This window comes from Chrysochloris asiatica, unplaced genomic scaffold, assembly GCF_000296735.1.
Source record: "Chrysochloris asiatica unplaced genomic scaffold, ChrAsi1.0 scaffold00042, whole genome shotgun sequence".
Taxonomy (NCBI): Eukaryota; Metazoa; Chordata; class Mammalia; order Afrosoricida; family Chrysochloridae; genus Chrysochloris; species Chrysochloris asiatica.
Window position 1 is genome coordinate 502,128 of NW_006408560.1, and position 9,540 is coordinate 511,667.

The window sequence follows — 9,540 nt, forward strand, 5'->3', positions numbered from 1 at the left end:
TATGAGTAATTGATGGTCTGTTCCACAGTCTGCCCCTGGCCTTGCTTTCACTGATGATATGGAGCTTTTCCATTTTCTCTTTCCTCAGATGTAGTCAATTTGATTTTTATGTATTCCATCTGGCCTGGTCTATGTATATAGTCATCTCTTATGCTGTCTAAAGAATGTATTTGAAATGAACAAATCATTGGTTTTGCAGAATTCTATCATGCATTCTCCAGCACCATTTTTATCACCAAGGCCATATTTTCCAACTACTGGTCCTTCCTCTTTGCTATTATAATATTCTGTTTTATATAACCAATAATTATTCTGTTCTTGAATTTGTTGCTGATAGTTTCTTTCTGTTTGTTTGTTTTTATTTTGTCAAATATTTGTTAATGAGCTAGCAATTATTTATATAAAGGAGAGCTCAGAAAATGGATTTAAGGTTGTATTAACCTTGTCCTGATTGTAGAGATTTAAGAACTACATAGAAAACATTAATCCCTAGAGTATGTTACTGAAAGTCTAAGAGGTTGTGAACTTGGCAGAGCACATCCCTGCTAGTCTGACTGCTCTCATCAGACCTCGGGACTTAGGTACAAGGATGAACATATTTTGTCTTTGAGTTTAAATCTTTGTGACAGTTGAAATGCTCTTTCCTGTATGCATCAGTTCAAAGTCATCATTAATTTGGTTGAAAGATAGACTGTGAGTCACAAATTCATCAATTTTAACTTTTTAGACATATATTCAGACACCAGCTTTGGGATGCTTTTGGGAAAGGCAGTGCCTTTCCATGTGTGACCTCTTACCAGCTGGAATGGACGAGTAGAAATCTCTTCACCCGAAGCAGCCACTCCAGCCACCAAACTGACACCCCACCTTTGTGACATGCTTCCAGTGCTGCTCTTATGACAAAATTTGCATTCTCCACACTGTGAGGTGTAAAGTGGAATGACAGTATCACCAGCTTTCAGCTTAGTAACTCCTTCACCAACGCTCTTTACAATTCCAGCTCCTTCATGACCCAAGATCATTGGAAAACACCCCTCTGGATCAGACCCACTCAGAGTGTAGACATCGGTGTGGCAAATTGCAGTGGCAATAATCTTAATTTGAACTTCATGAGCCTTTGGGGATGTCACCTCTACATCCTCTATGGATAGCGGCTCTCCAGGATCCCCGGCTACTGCAACCTTGCACTTGATAACCTGGTTTGCCATGTCCACAAGTTCCAGTAAATGTTGGGCAGGTCAGTGGGGGACAGGTGTACTTGGTGGACTATCAAGGTCTGGAAAGTATGTTGCTCATAATTTCTTGTGTAGCACTGTAGGGTAACCATTGGACTGAAAACCAAAATGTCATCGGTTCAAACCTACCAGCCACTCCTTGGAAACCCTGACTAGGCTCACTATGAGTCAGAATCGACTTGATGACACTTAACAACAACAAAATTTTTAAAAATAGCTTCCTACTTTGTTTTTCTGCCTAAGGATTCTTTTCAATAGGTTTGGTGAACAGTGAACTTCAAAAGAACAATTTAAGTAAAGAGCATATAATATAGATTATAAACCATTGTAAGAATCAGTAAAATTTATTGAGCTAATGTTTTTCTTGTCTTTTTTCCCCCTTAATCCTCATAAGAATCTTATAGAATTGTATCCATGTTATAAGCGAAAGACTGATGTTCAGAGTAATTGAGTAACTCATCCACGATCCCCAACTGTTGTGTTAGATGGCGTCCTAGCAGAAGGCAGAATTTTACTCAGACTTTCGATGAAAATAAATCTTACTTAACAGGCCATTCCCTGAAGTGTGGACAGGGTTAGGGAGACAAGAAGGAATGTAAAAGCACCCAGAGGCTAAAAGGAATGATAAACTATTACCATCCTTACATGTGAAGGAGTTCTTGGTTATGGTTATGTACTTGAGTCCTGGTGTCATGCCACATGATAAGGACTGTTGGACTGTAGTTCAAACCCAAGTCACTCTTTGGAAACCTCACACAAGGTCACTATGAGTGGGAACCTGTAGACGTCACTTTAAAAAAACAACAACAACCTGTCAAAAGGTTGATTGTTCTAACTTACCCACTCAGAGGCACTTTAGAAGACCAGCCTGACACTCAGCTTCTGAAGGTCACAGCCTTGAAGAGTCTATAGAGCAGTTTACTCTGCACACATACAGTTGTCATGAGTTGGACTTGGCTATTGCTGTTAAGTGCCGATGACTGACTTTCAACTCATAGTGACCTAGTATAGGGTTTTCAAGGAGTCACTGATGAGTTTGAACCACCGACCTTGTGATTCAAACAGATTTTTCAGTGCTGCATTTATCCTACTGCATCACACCAGGATTTACCTAGATGGTAACTAAAAACAACATGTGAAGGGGCAAAGGAAGGAAATGTTGTTAAGTACCGTGGAGTTGGTTCCGACTCATAGTGACTCTACACAGGGTTTCTGAGGCTGCAAATCTGTATGGGAGCATAATTCCTCATCTTTCTCCCATGGAACAGCTGGTAGTTTCAAACTGCCAACATTGAGGTTAGCAGCTCAATTCATAACCACTAATCTACCAGAATTCCTTAAACAAGGAAATAGACTAGAGCAAAATGTTATAGCTATGAAATTAAGACCATATGAGAATGTTTATACATTGAACAGAGAAAAAATTAACTAATAAGAGAGAGTTGAAGAAGTGGTAACTAGCAAGACATAGGCTGGAAGAAAAAGAAGTGAGTACAATTAAGAACACAAGTGGAGAAGTTATGGTTTGAAAACCACATTTTCCTACAAGTCAGTAGAGAAGATTGGGAGAGAAATGATGCAAACATCAGTGTTTGATGTAGAGAGTGAGGTTTTCTTCTGGACAAAAAGGAGCCTAAGGTGCTATATGAATTAGAGAACAGTTGACACAGCAGCTGTAGTGTTCATTTGAAAGGAACTCAACTGAAGATGGAAAAACAATTAGCTCTCAGTGCTACGTACCACACAAATGCTTGTATAATCCAAATCTGCAGTATATCAATCAGCATTGTTATAAAGCATTGTTGTTTTATTTGACTACATCATTCTTTAAGAAAATGTTGCATAGTTAAGAAGCCATTTAAAAGACTTGCTTCTGGAATTAGGATTGTTAGTGTTCCAAGATACTCTTCCCTGCAGGAAAACTAGATTCTGGGGAAGAATGTACTCTTAGAGGTATTGCTGATCTCTCAAGAGATGAAGGATGTTTTTGAAGAACATCTATCCAGTAAAAAAAAAGAAAAAAAATGTGAGCTATAGAACATCATGCTTGAAAAAGTGGAAGGTCAGCAAAAAAAGAGGAAGACTCTCAATGGGATGGATTGATAGCGTGCAGTGACAATGGGCTCAAAACATACTGACAATTGTGAGAATGGCACAGGTCCTAGCAATGTTTGTACCGCTTGCATAGGGCTACTATGAGTTGTAACTGACTTGATGACAGTTAACAACAACATAGCTGTGGCAGCCAGGTGAGATACAGTTGCCCAGAATATAAAAACCAATAGCTTCATTTATTATGATCACTAGTAAAGTGAAGGAGATATAAAAGTATAAACAAAATATGAGGATAAGTAAAATAGTATTGCTGCTAGGGTTCCAGTTCAAATACTGTTGGAAAAATGTAACCAGTAGACTTGCTTGATGCAGGATTGCCACAAACCTTCAATTTGTTAAAAAAAGAAGAAAAGAAAAATCTGCAAAGCACAATAAAATTAGGTATGCATGTATATAAAACAAACATTGAAAAAATGGAAAGGAGAAAGGACAAATCTGTCATCAGAGTGGATTTCAACACATTATCTCTCACATAGTATAGGTACACCTGCCAAAAGAGCACAGTCAAGAAATAAATCTTTTAAATATGATCAACACACTTGATATTTGATCATATATAGAACTTTCATTGTTGTTAAGTGCTGTCAAGTCAGTTCTAACTCACAGTGACCCTGTATCAGGTTTCCAAGGAGCTGCTGGTGAGTTTAAACTACTAACCTTGTGGTTTAAACTGATATTGTGGTCCAATGATTTATCTCACAGTGTTACACCAGGACTTTATATAGGACTTTGCTCCTCTAAAATATAGAAAAATTTTCTTCTCAGTATTCAAGGAATTTTCATACACTAGTCTGTAAACCATACTGAAATAAATTTTATAAATTGATATCATGAAGACCACATTCTCTGACAAAGAAGCAATTAAGTTAAAGTCAATAACAATGAGATAAAAAAAATCTTCATATATTTGGAAAATTAAAAATATCTTCTAAATAATTCATAGTTCAAAAGACCAAATCAAGATAGAAGACTTTTGGCAAAATGGCAGACTAGGCAGACACATTACATGATCCTCTACAACAAAAAGACTAGAGACCAAATGCAACAGACACAGATGAAAATAGTGGAATACTGAACTTAACAGGAAACGTCATAGAAGTGGACTGAGTACTTGCTGGGAGGAAAAGCTAAGCAGGCATGGCAGGAGTTGGAATTTTGTAAGCAGCTTTGGTGACAGAGGTGGCCTGGCAGAGAAGATTTGAGTGAGTGACAGGAAGGCAGTTATTCTTTCCTTTTCTTCATACTCTTGTGGTGACCAGGGGTGTAGCCAGCTCCCACCCACATCCACCTCCAGCCCAAATTCTGCTCTCTACGAGTTCAGAGCAGCACGCTTGTGAGAGGGCTGGCTGCTCTATTTTGGTGCCGGAATTCAGGTGGCTTGGCTCCATAATTGCAGAATCTGCATGGCCACCAGATCAATATTGGTCTATTGGAAGCCCTCATGACCAGTAACCCTTTCCCTAGCTGCACTGTTCTTAACAAACGCTGAACCCAGCTCTATCAAGGGCTTCCATGAACTTCTTCTGGATTGAGTACCCTGAACATAGATAACACAGAGGACAATAGTAACTCCATCTAGGAACAGGAACTCCACTGCCACATCTAAGTCAGATGATCCCAGAATTTTCTTCTCTCCAGGTACAACAACACTGTTTGTTTGATTTTGGTTTTATTCCTTTCTTATCCTTCTTTTTCCACTCCCTTAAATTTTATCTTTTTAGCTCTGCTTTTGTTCTGTCTTCTTTTCTTCTGTTTCTTATATACCTTCTTTTTCCTTTTGATCTTTCTTTGCTACTCTTTCTTTTCATTTCCCTATCCTTCGATTTTCCAAATGTTTTTAAATTTTCTTCCTTTTATTTCCTTTCTTCTTTTTCTCTTCTGTATCTTCATTTTCCAGTCCTTCTTTTCTTCTTTCAGTTGTTACCTATATTTTTTTCTGATTGCTACCTGTTTTTATTTCTTCTTTATTTTTATTATTTTTTCATTTAATTATTGGTTCTTTTTTGTTTTTTCTGTTTGTGTGTGTGTGTGTGTGTGTGTGTGTGTGTGAGAGAGAGAGAGAGAGAGAGAGAGAGAGAGAGAGAGAGAGAGAGAGGAGTGTTTTCCTCTTTCCCACTTGAGAAAAGACAGCAACCATACTCCTACAGCCCAGCCACAACCTTAACCTCTGCAGCTCCACACACCAACTCCTATACCACCTGATCAATGGAAGAGAACAGCCAACATGTGTGAAACTCACCCTAAACTGAGGTGCACCAATGGCAATCAGAGAACAATACACACACTTCCATTCTCTAATTACACCCCAAAAGACAGTCAGTGAGAGCCTAAGAACACTTAAACATACAATCATCAATTAAATAAAAATACAACAGCACCACAATGGTCAGGAGACAACATGCAATTTTAGCTTACATGAAGACAGAATGGCTCAAACAAATGACCAACATGCAGAGCCAGAAGATGTTTTGATAATAAAAGGTAATGGAACTAAATAAAAAAGAATTCAAAAGAATCATATTTAGGTACCTTCAAAGGACTGACAAAAAGATCAAGGAAAGCAAGGAGAACACAGAAAAAACTTAAGAAAATTTCAGGAAAACAGTACTAGAAAAAACAGATAAAGTAAATAGAAATCTTGAAACACTACAAAGCCTATAATTAGAAATCCAGAAGATTAATACTAAGATTTCAGAAATGGATAATAAGTTGAAAAGGCAAAGGAGTAGATTTGAAGCAATGGGAGCCCAAACTTGTGAGCTTAAAGATAAATTTCTCAATACTATATGCTAAAAAGAACAACCCTGATATGCTACAGGTTAATGTGCTGGACTGCAAAGTCAGTTTGAACCACAAAGTCGGCAGTTCAAGCTCACCAGCCACTCCTTGAAAACCCTGTACAGGGTCACTATGGGTTGGAACTGACTTTATTACACTTAACAACAACAACAACAACAGAACATTCAGAAAGAACCTGAAGAATTCCTAAGAGTTATGTGGGACACAATGAAGAGTAATAACTTAAGGATGATCAGAATTTCAAAACAGGAAAATACAATAAATAGCACAGAGAAATTTGTTGAAAAGTTGTATAAGAAAATGTCCCTAGTATCAAGAAAGATGAGAATATACAAGAAGGTAAACAAACCCCAAAACAGGATAACTCCCAAAAGAAAATCACCAAGACATGTCATAATCAAACTTTCCAAAACCAAAGACAAAGAAATAATCCTGAAAACAACTCAGGAAAAATTAAAACTTATCTACAAAGGAGAACCAATAAGACTAAGTTCTGATTTCTCAGCAGGCAAGAAGGCAATGGGGAGACATATATAAAACACTGAAAGGAAAAAAATGCCAACCAAGAATCATATAAAAAACTGTCCCTCAAATATGATGGTGAAATTAGAAAATTTCCAAATAAACAAATATTAAAGGAATTTGTAATAACAAAACCAACTCTATAAAAAAAATTGTAAAGGTGTTAATTGGACTGAGAACCAACAGCAGACAACAATCTGAGATTGTTTGAACTGATGATCTTGTAGTTCTCAGTCCAGTGCTGATCCTACAGCACCACACAAGGAGTCCAACCTGTGATTGGTGGTGGCCCGTGGAGTTGGTTCTGACTCATAGCGAACTTGTGATTAATATACATGAAAACACTACCCAGGGCTCAATTCAGATACAGAAATATTTAAAGTAAACCAGCCATACAAGCCTGAAAATAGGGAACCAGAGATACCAATTTATAATGAAACCAACTACAAAGCAAAAAGAGGGAATACTATAGACACAGAACTGCCAAAGACAATAAAACCAAGTAGATTTCAAAAAAAAAGCAACTGTTTTAAACTGGGGTGGGGGAGGGGGGAATGAATAAATTACAGGGTTGTTGTTTTTGTTGTTAAGTGCCATCAAGTCAGTTCTGACTAATAGCAACCTTGTGTAGGGTTTCCAAGGAGTGGCTGGCTGGTGAGCTTGACCTGCTGACCTTGTTACTGGTATCTTGTTTGGGGTTTGTTTAACTTCTTGTATATGTATCTTCTCATCTTTTATGATATTAGTGATGTTTTCTTCTTATGACTTTCCAACAATTTTCTTTGTTCAAATTGACCTTGCAGTCCAGCACGTTAGCCCACAGTGCCACAACACCTCAAAGAAAATGAATACACCTTCATGTCAAAATATATAACAGGAAAATCAGAAAGATTTGGTAAACATTAATAGAATAGAAAATTTTTAAATGAAAAGAAAACCCACAAACAAAATTAACTCTGTGCAGAAATTATATGAAACAAAGAAACCAGCACCACCACAAAAAAAACACACAACAAAATGACACCAATCGATTCATACCTATTGATAATTATACTAAATATAAATGGATTAAATACACCAGTCAAGAGATAGAGGTTAGTAGAATGGATAAGAAAACAGGATTCTTCAATATGCTGTCTATAAGAGACACATCAAAAAGATAGAGACAATCTAATAATTAAACAAATAGGAATAGTTAAACAAACTTTGATACATATGCATATTGGAATATTATGCAATGTTGAAGAAGAAAGATGAATCTGTGGAATACCTCACAACATGAATGAACCTGGAGGACATTATGCTGAATGAAATAAGTCAATAACAAAAGGAGAAATATTGCATGAGACCAATGCTGAAGAAAGTTTAAAAAAAGGTTTTCTTTTTTTTTTTTTTTAATCAAATCATAACATTTTAATTTAGTCAATTTTTATCTTATAAAATATTTTATTTCCTACCTCTGTTAACAAAAATAAAAATATATGCGAGTTAACCATATATTTTAGAAATATATACTCTATTTAATTGACTACATTAAGAACAGTTTGATCATGAGTTCTGACAAATCTAATGCATTTATTTCTGGGTTTTATACATGATAATATACCCAGAAGTCCAATACTAGAATCTGAAACAAAAATATACACTGGCCATACCATATTTTTATCATTTCATAACATGTATTTGACTACATATTGCAATTTGTATTATTGAGAAACAATTTTAGATTACAAAATCATTGCCATTTGACTTTACTTAATTTACCCTGCAAGACATGTTCTAAATGTATTTTTTCAATGGTTCTTATAACATTCTTCAAAATTCTACTAAATATGTTTATTTGAATTCAACAACGATGTCAGACTTGGTTTGATTTGACTGATAGAGTTGAGTGAGGACTGCCTTTGAAATTCAGTACACAGCCAGTAAATCTGCAACCCCAAGTTGTGGCACATGCCAGTTATTTTTAAGTGAAAGTCCAATAGGTTTTTTAGATTTACTTATCAAATTGTGATGAGTATGTGTTTGTTTGTTTTTTCTTTTTCTCTAAGTTTTTATTGTGGATTGAATGAAAGTTTACATCATCAGTTTTACATTCAACAAATCATACTTGTTTCATCACAATGGTTACAATCCCCTTTATGTACCATCAGTCAACTTTAGCTCTTTTTTTTTTTTTTTTAACACTCAGGCATATATAATAAATTACACCACCAAAGGGCACATTTAGCAGGTCTGCCTCCTGGGCCACTATCTCTTAGTCCCTCTCTTCCCATGAATCTAGAGTCCTCAGCCGCTCCCCCTCTCCATGACCCCATCTTTGGTGTCGCTGCTTCTCTGGATAAAGTCTCACATTCCGCTTGTTCTCTTCTCCCTGAATTGTCCTAGGGTCCCCCGTATATGGACTGTAAGATTAACTACTCCGCCATTTTTGCTACAAAACTTCTACCTTTACAATTTGATAATCACAATTAGTCATGATAACAATTACTCACTATTGAATCATAAGAATCTTATCCCCATCTCTTTTTACCAGACCATCTAGACAAGATGAAAACTATTCAATGGGAAGTCTTTCTTCCCCCACACACTCTTAAACAAAATTCCCTCTTGAAACCTTGTAAGCCAGTCATTTCCTGCCTTTATCGCCCCCTCATTTTAGTAGCCAATGTCTAACTTGCCCGTCCCTATCTTCCTTGTGTACAGAGGAGATAGCATTGATACTTGATGTGAAGACTCCTTCCCTCTATGTTGGTATTTATTTAGAGTTAGTACCTCCATAAGTATAGGTCAAATTCTTCAAATTGTAGAAATTTACCTTCGTTTCCTTTATAAAAAATTGTTTTGGTCTTTTTTTTTTTTTTTTTTA

The 9,540-nt window shown here is 36.4% G+C and overlaps 2 pseudogenes; one reads left to right on the plus strand and one right to left on the minus strand.

Moving 5' to 3' along the window:
* Positions 1 to 612: 612 nt before the first annotated feature.
* LOC102819866 lies at positions 613 to 1,208 on the minus strand (annotated as a pseudogene).
* Positions 1,207 to 9,540, plus strand: part of LOC102820244 — a 57,185-nt pseudogene continuing 48,851 nt past the window's right edge.